The sequence below is a fragment of the Lutra lutra genome, chromosome 7 (assembly GCF_902655055.1).
Source record: "Lutra lutra chromosome 7, mLutLut1.2, whole genome shotgun sequence".
NCBI lineage: Eukaryota > Metazoa > Chordata > Mammalia > Carnivora > Mustelidae > Lutra > Lutra lutra.
In genome coordinates, this window is record NC_062284.1 from 37895265 (window position 1) to 37909347 (window position 14083).

The window sequence follows — 14083 nt, forward strand, 5'->3', positions numbered from 1 at the left end:
TATTTACCTTAATTTGGCATTCCAGGTCATGCAAGTAGAAAATACAAGGAAAGGAGAAAAATAGCTCCATTTGCAGATGACATGCCAGTGGAAAACTGGAAATGCTAGTGAAAGACTCTAAAAACTACTGAGAAAATTTGCTAAAATGGCCAGATACAAGATGAATATACAAATGCCATTAACTTTTCTAACCCATTAGAAATGGGAATTGAAAATGTTCCCATGGTGGCACCTGGGTGGCTCAGTGGGTTAAGCCTCTGCCTTTAGCTCAGGTCATGATCTCAGGGTCCTGGGATCGAGCCCCGCATCAGGCGCTCTGTGCAACAGGGAGCCTGCTTCCTCCTCTCTCTCTGCCTGCCTCTCTGCCTACTTGTGATCTCTGTCTGTCAAATAAATAAATAAATAAATAAAATCTTTAAAAAAAAAAAAAAAGAAAGAAAATGTTCCCATTATCATAACATCAAAAATGCTAAATGCTTAAAAAAAATGTGATGAAAAATTATGTATAGCAGTCCCCTCCCTCATCCACAGTTTTGTTTTCTCTAGTTTCAGTTGCCAAAGGTCAACTGTGGTCCGGAAGCACATGATCCTCCTTCTGACACGTTGTCAGAAGGCCAGGAGTTGCCTAATGGTACATTGTGACGGCTGGTCCTTCACTTCACTTCATCTCATCATGTAGGCATTTTATCCCATTTAACATCACAAGGGTGACTACAGTGCAACAGATATTTTGAAAGAGAGAGAGACCACAGTCATACAACTTTCATTATAACATACTATCTTGATTGTTCTATTTTATTAATTATTATTAATCTCTTACTGTGTCTAATTTATACATTTAAAATTTATGACAGTTATGTATAGGGAAAAATGTAGTATAAATATAGGATGTGGTGGTATCTGTGGTTTCAAGTATCCTGTGGGGTCTTGGGACATATTCTCTGCAGGAAAGGGGGGGAATATTATAATCTTTAAAAAGACATAAAGCAAAACTTCAAGAAATAAACTTACCATATCTATCCAGAATTGGAAGCTAATATTATAAAAGATTCAGTCCTCCCCAAATGAATACATAACATGAATAAAATGCAGATCAGAAGAGTTATTCCTGAACTAGATAAAATTGTCCATATACAAATATTCATATGGAAAAGTGCATGTGGAAGAGGAAAACTCTCTAAGAATATCCAAAATATTGTGAGAAACAATAGGGAATAGCTAAAATTTTGTGAAGAACAATTGCCTTCACATATTAAACTTACTATAAAACTACGGAAATAAGAATAGTGTAGCATAAGCGTTAGAGTAGGTAATTGGCCTAGTAGGAACAAATAGAGAGGCAGACATTAACCTGCATTATAAAGGTGACTTTTTGATTTAGTTATGAAATGGTAGCTTAGTTGTGTTTTTTTTATAGTTGATTATTGAATAATACATGGTTCTGTTTGACTAAAACAAGTGTGTGTGTGTGTGTGTGTGTTTGTGTATGTCTATCTATACTCCTAACACACAAACACACATGCACAAAGCCTGAGAGCTTTCATGTCAAATTTTAACAGTGGTTACTTCTAGGGATGAGGATTTAAAAGGGAATAGGGAGAAAGAGGAGGGAGGGGCTTTCACTTTTTATTTGACATGCTTCTGTAGGGTTAGTTTAGGTTGTTTGGGTTTGTTTGTTTTTATTTATAAAGAGAACAAAGGCACAGTTTGATAGAATCGACAACGTATTGAGCAACCAGCATTGAATTACTTTCACTGTTCTCTGTTGAAATGTGCAGGGGGCCTAATTTATTTTTTTAATATCTGCATTCTGAATGCTGCTTCTTTAATAAAGACTTTAGCAACTCTGGGGCCTCATCGGTATGTCTGCAATATAATCTTTTCACTGAATCAGTATACAATTTTAGGCTCATTCACTTCACTAACAATTTTAACTCATTTCAGACATTCCATTGGTTTTAGATTCCTTGGCACAAGCAATGTATCATATTTTTAGTCGCTGTTTTGTCTGTCACTGAAGTCTTAATAATACGACATTTCTTCCCTAATAGGTCACCAAATGTTTCTATTTAGACTAGTTTCAACTACTTAGGAAAGAACATTCATTATGGATTTCAGCTTCAACTGTTCTGAGTTAGTCAACATAGGTAAGTCATATTTTCCTCATCTCTGAATGATTAGAAGAGCTGCACTTCCAAATAAAATTGTGAGAGGCAACATAAAATACTTCATAGAGTGTTTGACACTTTGTAAATCGGTTGTGAATATTATAAGGGTCTTCTGTTTTCCAATATCTGACAAAAATATTTTTCTCCGGAATTCTCCCAAACAATAATCTGTTTATTAGAATAGCACAAATAGCACAAATCTGTTTATTAGAATGACAAAATGAGTTAAGTGTTGAGTACAAAATAGAAATATATAGGATGAGGTTAAAAACAGTGGGATAGGTTCCAACAATGCATTTTACTGGCACCATCTTGTATATGGGGGATAATACCCCCATCTATATATCCTGGTGCCATCTTGTATATAGGGGATACAGAGATAAAGTTACTTGACCAAACTTGCTGGCTGGCATAGTAGAAACTATTGATCATGCCCAGTAATACTTCTTCACTTTCTTTCTGGTAGTGCTATCTGAGATGAAAAATTACATTGCCTGGCCCCTGCTGCAGCTATGTATGGCCACATGATCAAGTTGCTGGCAATGGGCCAAAAGGAGTGATTGTTCCTAAAAGGGGAGTGTCTTTCCTCACCTGGGCTTTTTTTTTTTTGGAGCAGTTTTAGGTTCACAGCACAATTTAGGACAAGGTATAGAGATTTCCCATATCCTTCTTGCTGAAGAGCTTTTTAAAGTTATTTTTAGGGGCACCTGGTGGCTCAGTGAGTTAAATTAAGCCTCTGCCTTCTGCTCAGGTCATGATCTCAGGGTCCTGGGATCGAGCCCCGCATCAGGTTCTCTGCTCATTGAGAAGCCTGCTTCCTCCTCTCTCTCTACCTGCCTCTCCCCCTACTTGTGATCTCTCTCTGTCAAATAAATAAATAAAAAGATTTTTTAAAAATAAAAAAATAAAAAATTATTTTTAGCACAAATGATTAGATTACATAAAGGAAATTTTGACGACTAATACTCTACTGAGATTATTCTTTTTAGTAGTTATATATGAAAGCCATAGAATCATTTGATTGAGCCACATTAACATTTGTCTGTTCGATTATATTATTGAGTTTGAAATAGTAACTTTACAAATTTGTATTCATAGTTTTTATTGACCTAAACTGGCCACATTTAAACCGCTAATGGTTTCTATATTTACCAGATAAAGCAAAGGATGGAAAAACATTTCACTGTGAAATGTGTCATCCTCCAGGAGTTTCATCAAATTGCCTTTGCCCACTAGCTACAATAAAGCTAATGCATTTACTAACATAAAATAGTGCACTGGTTTTGTTGAGGTTTATTTACTGGTCTAATGATTATTTCAGAAAAGCCAGGACTCTAAATGACAGCCACATGGATAATTGCATTGTAATGCGTTTTCTTTTCAATTTAGTCAGGTTAATTTCATATCTAACAAAACTAGTGCTTTTCAAATGTTGTGACTGGTATAATATGAATGAAAAACAAATAATTTGTAAAATATTTGAGCATATTAGTTCTAATGCTATCTACAGTGTTTTTTCAAAGTACATTTTAGTAATGTTAATAAATATCAACAAGTAATTTGCTGCTCATTTGATAAATTAACTTTTATACATGAGAATGAGTGTTATAAACTTACATTTTTGTGACTAGGAAAGGTAAGATTGTTAGCTCTTTTCTGCAAACTTTGAGCTCTGTGGCTGCTATCTATCTGAAATGGAACTTACCTAAAAGGTCACTTAATTGAGTTCTTGGTTGTCATGGAATTGGCCAGTTAAATTCTGGCCTACCTTATCATTTTGGTATCTTTTGAGAAATAGAATTTTTATTTATTAAAATTTTTATTACAATGTAGTCAACTTTATCAATCTTTATTACGATGTAGTCAAATTTATCAACATTCCAATATGCTCAGTACTTTGTTTTCTTTTTGCTTTGTTTTCTGCTTCTACAGAAAACTTTCTATATCAAAGTCACGAAAGTCATCAAAGTCATCAAAGTCATTCTCCTATATTATATATCAAAATTTTATTATTTGATTTTTCACACTTAGATTCCTAATCCACCTTAAATATTTCCATGTATGATGTGAGGAAAGGTCAGGTTCACATTTTTCTTCAGTTAGATGGGGCTTTCTCTCTCTTCTGACCTGCAATACCATCTTTTTCATAAATCAAAAATCCATTCCAGCAAAGCTGCAATGTCACTGTGTACTAAATACAATGATATGCCATCTAATTTAACAACAAAATATTTCACACTCCACTGCACCTTAAGAAAACATGACATTTGGAGCTCACTTTTACTTCCTTACTTTTTTTTTTTTTAAATAATGGGGATGTACTGGTAATAAAAAATAAAACAAAATGTTGCACATGGTGGTACACATGACACTTGAAACACTGCTCAGTTATAACCACATCATTGCAATTTATTGTGCCACCCCACAGCAGTGTGAACTAAGGACAGAGCTGCATAAGATCTCTGTTGCAATGACAGTTGACCCTTGAACAACGTGGTTGTTGAAGGTGCTGATGGACCATAGCTGAGAATCCACATACAACTTTTGGCTCCCTCAAGACTACTAATAGCCTATTATTAAATGGAAAGCCTTACTGGTAACATAGTCAATTAACACATATTTTGTATGTGTGTATATATTGTATATATGTGTATATATTGTACTATAGTCTCACATAAATAAGCTAGAGAAAAGAAAATGTTATTAAGAAAGTCATAAGGAGGGGCACCTGGGAGGCTCAGTGGGTTAAAGCCTCTGTCTTCGGCTCAGGTCATGATCCCAGGGTCCTGGGATCGAGCCCTACATGGGGCTCTCTGCCCAGCAGGGAGCCTGCTTCCATTCCTCTCTCTCTGCCTGCCTCTCTGCCTACTTGTGATCTCTGTCAAATAAATAAATAAAATCTTTAAAGAAAAAAAAAAGAAAGTCATAAGGAAGAGAAAATATATTTACAGTATTGTACTGTATTTATAGTGTAAGTTAACACCATCTGTTTATAAAATAAATGGTCTGTCAGTACCTACATCATTATTGTCTGATATGATATAAAGCATTATAGGTGTTACATATATAACTAACATTTGACATAAAAAAATGAAAAGATAATGTGAAAAGGAAATTTATAGTTATTTATACATTGATAAATAAGCAGCAGTATAATTGCTTTATGGTAGCCTAGTGTAATCAACACTATTGCTTCACAGTAGCCTGGCCTATATACTAATGGATGAGTTGTTATAAATTTTTTATAGCACACAGTATTATAGTCATATACATAATACAGTATTGAAAACACTGTTACTTTTTTAAAAAAAGAAAAAAAACCACTTACCTGTGATGATAGATTGATATGCAGTTTCTCCAATTATGAGAGGCATACTGTAATTCTTAAAAACAAAGTTCTAAAGCAGGAAACTAACACATTGTTAATTTTATATTAACTATCACTCACCTTATGCCTATGTGAGGATGGGCTGTCCACTTCCTACCAGTCTCACAGGCGATGTTCTGTGTGATGAACCCTTGGGTGTTGCTGATAATGGTGACACAGAAGTGTCTCACACAGTTCTTGTCCTGTGTTTATTAGGTTTTCATATGAAGACACATACACTATAGAAAAGTTTATTGACTGTATGGCATGATGATTAGTACTATTCATTGAGTGGAAGTGAATCGTCATAAAGCTCTTCATCCTCATCATCTTCACACTGGGTGGGTTGAGGAGGAGGAGGAAGAGGAAGGGTTGGTCTTGCTATCTCTGGGGTGGCAGAGGGGGAAGACCTGGAGGAGGCAGGCGAGGAGGGAGGAGACACAGGTACACTCAAAGTGACTTGTGCAAATACATCATAATTTCTGACTTTTTTTTCATTTCTCTAAAAATGTTTCTATATGGTACCAGTTCTTCTTCCACCATTTGCTTTAGTTTCAGTGCCTGAGTCACAGAATAGTCCATGTTGAAGAAGTCAAAGCAGTCTTGAATAATCAAAACTCTTTTGCCAGATTGTCTAACATCAACTTGTTTTCTAACACTGCTTCTTCCATGTCTCTTTCCTCGTTGTCTGACACTGGTTCCGAAGCACTCATCTCTGTCAAGTCATCTGTTCATTCCTCTGATGTGATGTGTATTAGCTCTTGAGTTTCTCCAAGATCCTTATCTTGAAACTCTCACCTTTATTGCCATATCCACAACCTCCTTAATGATTTCCCTGATTGGTTCTGTCATAAATCCTGTGAAGTCATGCACAAAATCTGGGCAATTTTCTCTAAGAGGAATTTATAGTTTCTGGCTTGATGTTTTCATGGTTTTCCTAGAACAATGACGGCATCTTTGATGGTGATCTTTCCAGACCTTAACGGTGTTCTCTGGAGGTTCTCTTCCATAGCACTGATAATCTTTTCTGTAGAGTACCATGTGTAATCAACCTTAAAAGTCCTTATGACCCCTTAATCTAGAGGCCGAATTAGAGACACTAGAGGTTAAGTAGACTACTTTGGTGCTTTCAGTGTTGAAGTCTGGGTGGCCAGGGGTGTTGTTCAACATCAAAAGAACTTTAGGTGACCAGGTGGGATTTATCCATGGGATGCAAGTGTGGGTCAACATTTGCAAAACAATCAGTGTGATAGAACAAATCAAAGAGAAGAGAGAAGAACCACATGGTCCTCTCAATTGATGCAGAAAAAGCATTTGACAAGATACAGCATACATTCCTGATTAAAACAATTCAAAGTATAGGGATAGAGGGAACATTCCTTATCTTCATAAAATCTAGCTATGAAAAACCCACAGCGAATATCATCCTCAATGGGGAAAAGATGACAGCCTTTCCTTTGAGATCAGGAACACGACAAGGATATCCACTCTCGCCATTTTTGTTCAACATAGTACTAGAAGTCCTAGCAACAGCAATCAGACAACAACAACAACAACAACAAAATAAAAGGTATTCAGATTGGCAAAGAAGAAGTCAAACTCTCTCTCTTCACAGATGACATGATACTTTATATGGAAAACCCAAAAGACTCCACCCCAAATTACTAGAACTCATACAGCAATTCACTAATGTGGTAGGATACAAAATCAATGTACAGAAATCAGTTGCTTTCTTATACACTAACAGGGAAACTGTAGAAAAGGAAATAAGAGAATCATAGCACCAAGAACCATAGGACACCTGGGAATAAACCTAACCAAAGAGGTAAAGGATCTGTACTTCAAAGAACTACAGAACACTCATGAAAGAAGACACAAAAAGTTGGAAGAGCATTCCATGCTCATGGATTGGAAGGATAAACATTGTTTAAATGTACTATACTATACTATACTATACTTCCTAGAGCCATCTATACTTTCAATGCCATCCCGATTAAAATATCACTGGCATTTTTCAAAAAGCTGGAACAAACAATCCTAAAATTTGTATGGAACCAGAAGAGACCCCTGAATTGCCAAGGAAATGTTGAAAAAGGAAAATAGAACTGGGGGTATCATATTGCCTGATTTCAAACTTTACTACAAAGCTGTGATCATCAAGATAGCATTCGACTAGTACAAAAACAGGCACAAAAGACCAGTGGAACAGAGTAGAGAGCCCACATATGTACCCTCAACTCAATGGTCAAATAATCTTCGACAAAGCAGGAAAAAATATACAGTGGAAAAAAGACAGTCTCTTCAATAAATGGTGCTGGGAAAATTGGACAACTATATGTAGAAGAATGAAACTCGGCCATTCTCTGACACCATACACAAAGATAAACTCGAAATGGATAAAAGACCTCAATGTGAGATAGGAATCTATCAAAATCCTAGAGGAGAGCATTGGCAGTAACCTCTTCAACATTGGCCACAGCAAATTCTTTCAAGATAGGTCTCCAAAGGCAAAGGAAACAAAAGTGAAAATGAACTTTTGGGACTTCATCAAGATCAAAAACTTCTGCACAGCAAAGAAAACGGTCAACAAAACAAAGAGGCAACCCACGGAATAAGATAAAATACGGGCAAATGACACTACAGACAAAGGGCTGATATCCAAGATCTATAAAGAACTTCTCAAACTCAACACACACAAAACAGATAATCACGTCAACAAATGGGCAGAGGACATGAACAGACACTTCTCCAAAGAAGACAAACAAATGGCTAACAGACATGAAATAATGTTCATCATCATTAGCCATCAGGGAGATTCAAATGAAACCATATTGAGATACCACCTTACGCCAGTTAGAATGGCCAAAATTAACAAGACAGTAAACAAGTGTTGGAGAAGATGTAGAGAAAGGGGAACCCTCTTACACTGTTGGTGGGAATGCAAGTTGGTACAGCCACTTTGGAAAACAGTGTGGAGATTCCTTAAGAAATTAAAAATAGGGGTGCCTGGGTGGCTCAGTGGGTTAAAGCCTCTGCCTTCGGCTCAGGTCATGATCCCAGGATCCTGGGATCAAGCCCCATATCAGGCTCTCTGCTCAGCGGGGAGCCTGCTTCCTCCTCTCTCTCTGCCTGCTTCTCTGCCTACCTGCGATTTCTGTCAAATAAATAAATAAAATCTTTAAAAAAAGAAATAAAAAATAGAGTCACCCTATGACCCTGCAATTGTACTACTGGGTATTTACCACAAATATACAGATGTAGTGAAAAGAAGGGCCACCTGTACCCCAATATTCCTAGCAGCAATGGCCATAGTCACCAAACTGTGGAAAAAAACAAGATGCCCTTCAATGGACAAATGGATAAAGAAGATATGGTTCATATATACAATGGAGTATTATGCCCCCATCAGAAAGGATGAATACCCAACTTTTGTATCAACATGGACGGGACTGGAAGAAATTATGCTGAGTGAAATAAGTCAAGCAGAGAGAGTCAATTAGCATATGGTTTCACTTACTTGTGGAGCATAAGGAATAATACGGAGGACACTGGGAGATGGAGAAGAGAAGTTAGTTGGGGGAACTCGGAGGAGGAGACAAACCATGAGAGACTGTGGACTCTGAGAAACAAACTGAGGGTTTTGGAGGGGAGCTAGGTGGGAGGTTGGGTGGCCCTGGTGGTGGGTATTACGGAGGGCACATATTGCATGGAGCACTGGGTGTGGTGCATAAACAATGAATTTGGGAACACTGAAAAAAATTAAATTAAATTTCAAAAAAGAACTTCAAAAAAGGTCCCTTACTGGCAAGGTACTTCCTGATGTCAGGGACAAAACATCAACGGAACCAATTCAGAAAAAGGGTTCTCGCTGTTCAGACTTTCTTGTTATACAACCAAAAGACTGGCAGCTAGCATTTATCTTTTTCTTTCAAGGCTCAGGAGTTAGCAGTTTTATAGATGAGGGCAGTCTTGGTCATAAATCTGACTGCATTTGCACAGAACAGTAAAATTAACCTATCCCTTCCTGCCATAAATCCCAGTGTTCACTTCTCTTCCTTACTAATAAATATTCTTCGTGGCATCTTTTTTTCCAGAATAGGACACTTTTGTCTGCATTAAAAATCTGTTCAGGCAGATATCCTTTTCTTCTCAATGACTTTCTTAATGGTGTCTGGGAACTCATCTGCTGTCTCTTGGTTGGCAGAAGCTACTTCTCCTGTTATCTTGACATTTTTAAAGTCAAACCTCTTTCTAAAATTATCGAACCAATCTTTGCTGGCATTAAACTCTTCAGTTTTAGGTCCTTCACCTTGCTTTTGCTTTAAGTTGTCATATAAAGACTTTGCTTTTTCTTGAATCATGTTAGAGTATGTGTGTGTATATATATATGCCTTTCTTATAGCAATGCTGCACGTATAGAAGAGCTGCATTTTCAAAATGAGATAAAAAGGTATTTCACAAAAGTACAAGGTTTTTGTGTTTACTGACAGGGATGGCTTCACAAATTTCCTTTTCTTTCTTCAGTGGTCCCTAACAGTGGATGAATTCATTTTGAAATTTTGGGCAACCATGGCTGCAGATCTCAGTTTATGGTCTATATCAAGCAGCTTCACTTTTTTCCTGCAATGTCATGACTTTTCTCTGCTTTTCTGAGGACTTCCAGCTCCACTAGGGGCATTTTGAATGGGTCCCATGTGTTCTTTATTCAAGGTTTATGATATTCTACTAAAAATGATGAAAAATGAACAAGAACTGCAAAAGATCACTTTTTACTGGGATGCACAATTTATTGGAAAGACAGACTGCTCATGAGATGATTAGCATCACACAGCATTTTAAACAGGTACTCCCAACATGCGAGCTCACCGCAATAGCAACAGGAGGTGGCCGCAAAATTAATTCAGAGGACAGTATATACTACAGTTAATTTTATGTGGTTATGATTTAATGCTGCCTCTTTAGGTTTGTTTACATTTCTCTTGACTGTGGAGGGTGCCATGAATTTTCTGTGTTTTTGTGCACAAATTTAGATAAATTTGAACCTTTTCTAATAGCTTAGTGTATGTTTATAGTAGCAAATGATAAAATAGACTACCACGTATATATGTTTTGTGCATTCATGACATATCTAGCTTTTTCTTTCTTTTTTTTTTAATATTTCTGGACTATGCAGTTTGAGAGTTTTTTCAAATTGTCACAGACCTCCAAAATGATTTCCAATATACTTATTGAAAAAAAATCTGCACATAAGTGCACCTATATGGTTCAAACCCTTATTGGTTCAAGGGTCAACTGTATTCAACACTGCCATTATTGTATAAAAGCAGCCATTGGCCATATGTAAGCCAATGACCGTGGTAGTGTGCCAAAAAATGTTCAAGGTCACTGAAATGTAAATTTCATATAAATTTCATGCATCACAAAGCATCCTTTTGATTATTTCCAACCATTAAAATATATAAAAATCACTCTCAGCTCAGAGGCTATACAAATACAAGCAGCAAGACAGGTTGGGACATTGAACCATACTTTTCCAACACCTAACCTAGATGGTCATCCAGAACAGTATTTATCAAAATGAGCTGTGAGGAACTTTAATTCAAAGAAATCTTTCTCAAATATAGAAGGTCAAATAGCTTTATGAAAGCCGTAGATAAGACCTCTGGGAAAGATGGCAGGATAGGAGAATCCTAAGCTCAATTTATCCCATGGATACTACTAGGTGATAGCCACACCAGTGTAAATAAACCAGTAAATGACCCAAAGACTGGCAGAACAGACTCTCTACGGTGAAGTGTAGAGAAGAGGCCATATTGAAGAGAATAGGTAGGGCAGAGATGTGTTCTGGAGCTAAAGGGACCCACAGAACTGTCTGGGTGGGACAATATTGGTGTGTAGAGGGAAGAGAAACAGACTTTCACACCTGGGAGCTTGAATGGGAAATATGAATCCCAATAACTTCTGGCTTTGGAAAACTAGAGGGGCCAAATTTGGGGAGTTCTTAAAATTAGTGCGGCATGATAGCCCTGGAACTTTAAAAATCAGCAGGTTCATGGGAGAGCCTGGAGGATGAGAGGAGACTGAGTTCTTGCCCTTACAAAGACAGCACAACAAACAGACTCCAGAGATACAGCATAGAAGCAGTGGTTTTAAAAATACCTGGGATATACAGGAGGGAGTTTTTACTAATCTTTGACCTTGTGCCTGAGGGACAGGGACATTGGGAGACTTCTCCAGGAAAAAAGGAGCTGGCAAGCACCAATTCCTTACACTCTTGGCCACCTGCATGTACCAATGCAGCACAGATACTCACTACCTATCTTGCTAGCAACATGTTCTACTCACTGTTTCCTTATTGGTTTTCTGTTTGGATGATCTCCTACTGTTATTGTATTACTATCAATTACTTCCTATATGTTTATTAGCTGCTTTATGTATATATAATCAATTTACAGAAATCAACTGCATTTCTATCCACTAATAATGAAACACCAGAAGAAATTAAGAAAACGATCCCATTTATAATTGCACCAAAAAGAATAAAACACCTAGAAATAAACCTAACCAAAGAAGCAAAAAGTGAAAAGTGAAAGACCTATACTCTGAAAGCTATATAACATTGATGAAATAAATTGAGGATGACACAAAGAAATGGAAAGACTTCAGTGCTCAAGGATCGTAAGATCAAATACTGTTAAAATGTCCACACTACCCAAATCTATGGATGCAATGCAATCCCTATCAAAAATACCAACAGCATTTTTCAGAGAACTAGAACAAATCTTATAATCTGTATGTAACCATAAAAGACCCAAAAAACCAAAGCAGTCTTGAAAAAGAACAAAACTGGAAGTATCACAATTCCAGATTTCAAGATATACTACAAAGCTGTGGTAATCAAAACAGTATGGTACTGGCACAAAAAGAGACAAGTAGATCGATGGTCCAAACAGAGAGATGATAAGATGGTCAAAATGGAAAGCCCAGAAATAAACTCATGATTATATGGTCAGTTAATCTTTGACAAAGAAGGAAGTATATGCAATGAAAAATGATAGACTCATCAACAAATAGTGTTGGGAAAAACAGAACAGCTACATGTAAAAGAATGGAACTGGACTACTGTCTCACACTGTACACAAAAATAAACTCAAAATGGCTTAAGGACCTACATGTGAGACCTGAAACCATAAAAATCCTAGAAGAGAGCACAGACAATAATTTCACTGACATCAGCCATAGAAACATTTTTCTAGATATGTCTTCAGAGGCAAAAGAAACAAAAGCAAAAATAAACTATTGGGACTACATCAAAATAAAAAATCTGCATAGTGAAGGAAACAATGAACAAAATTAAAAGGCATCCTATGGATGGGAGAAGATATTTGCAAATGACATACCCTATAAAGGGTTAATATTCAAAAAATATAAAGAATTCATACAATTCAACACCCAAAATATAAATAATCCAATGAAAAAATGGGGAGAAGAAACAGACATTTCTCCAAAGAAGACATACAGATGGCCAACAGATCCATGAAAAGATGTTCACTGTCAGTCATCATCAGGGAAATGCAAATCAAAACTACAATGAGATATCACCTGTCAGATTGGCTAAACTAAAAAACACAGGAAACAACAGGTGTTGGTGAGGACACAGAGAAAGGGGAACCCTCTTGCACTTTTGGTGGGAATGCAAACCTTTTCAGCCACTCTGGAAAACATTATGGAGTTTCCTCAAAGATTTACAAATAGAACTATACCAGTAATCACACTACCGTGTATTTACCCCAAAAATACAAAAACATAGATCAAAGGGACACATGTAACCCTGTTTATAGCAGCATTATTTACAATAGCCAAACTATGAAGTAGCCCAAGTGTCTATCAAAGATGAATGGATAAAGAGGTGGTACACACACAGGAATATTATTTAGCCATAAAAAAGAATGAAATCTTGCCATCTGCAACCAGATGAATGGATCTAGAGAATATAACACTAAGTGAGATAAGTCAGAGAAAGACAGATACCATATGATTTCACTCATATGTGGAATTTAAGAAACAAAACAAATGAACAACAAAAAAGAGACAAAAAAAACAGACTCTTTACTACAGAGAAGAAGCTGATGGTTATCAGAGGCGAGGTTGGTGGTGGGAAGGGTGAAACAGGTGACGGGGATTAAGATTATACTTACCATGAGCACTGAGTTGTTGAATCACTATATTGTACATCTGAACCTAATATAGCACTGTATGTTAACTATATTGGAATTAAAATTATGAAAGGAATTTTTAAAAAGCCATATTCTATGTATCTCAGTTGTAGATTCATGCTGTACATATTAAACATTCTGAAAACCTCCGCAATAAAGAAAATTATCTTTGCCTAATCCAGCTGTAAAGAACCTTATATGTTTGCCCAAGTTCTCTTTAGTTAGACAACACACCTATTTACATGCCTTAGAACCAAGATACCATATATACTTTGAGAAATTTTGGTATGGTCTACTTATTTTACAAACGAGTAAAATAAAGTAACAAAGTG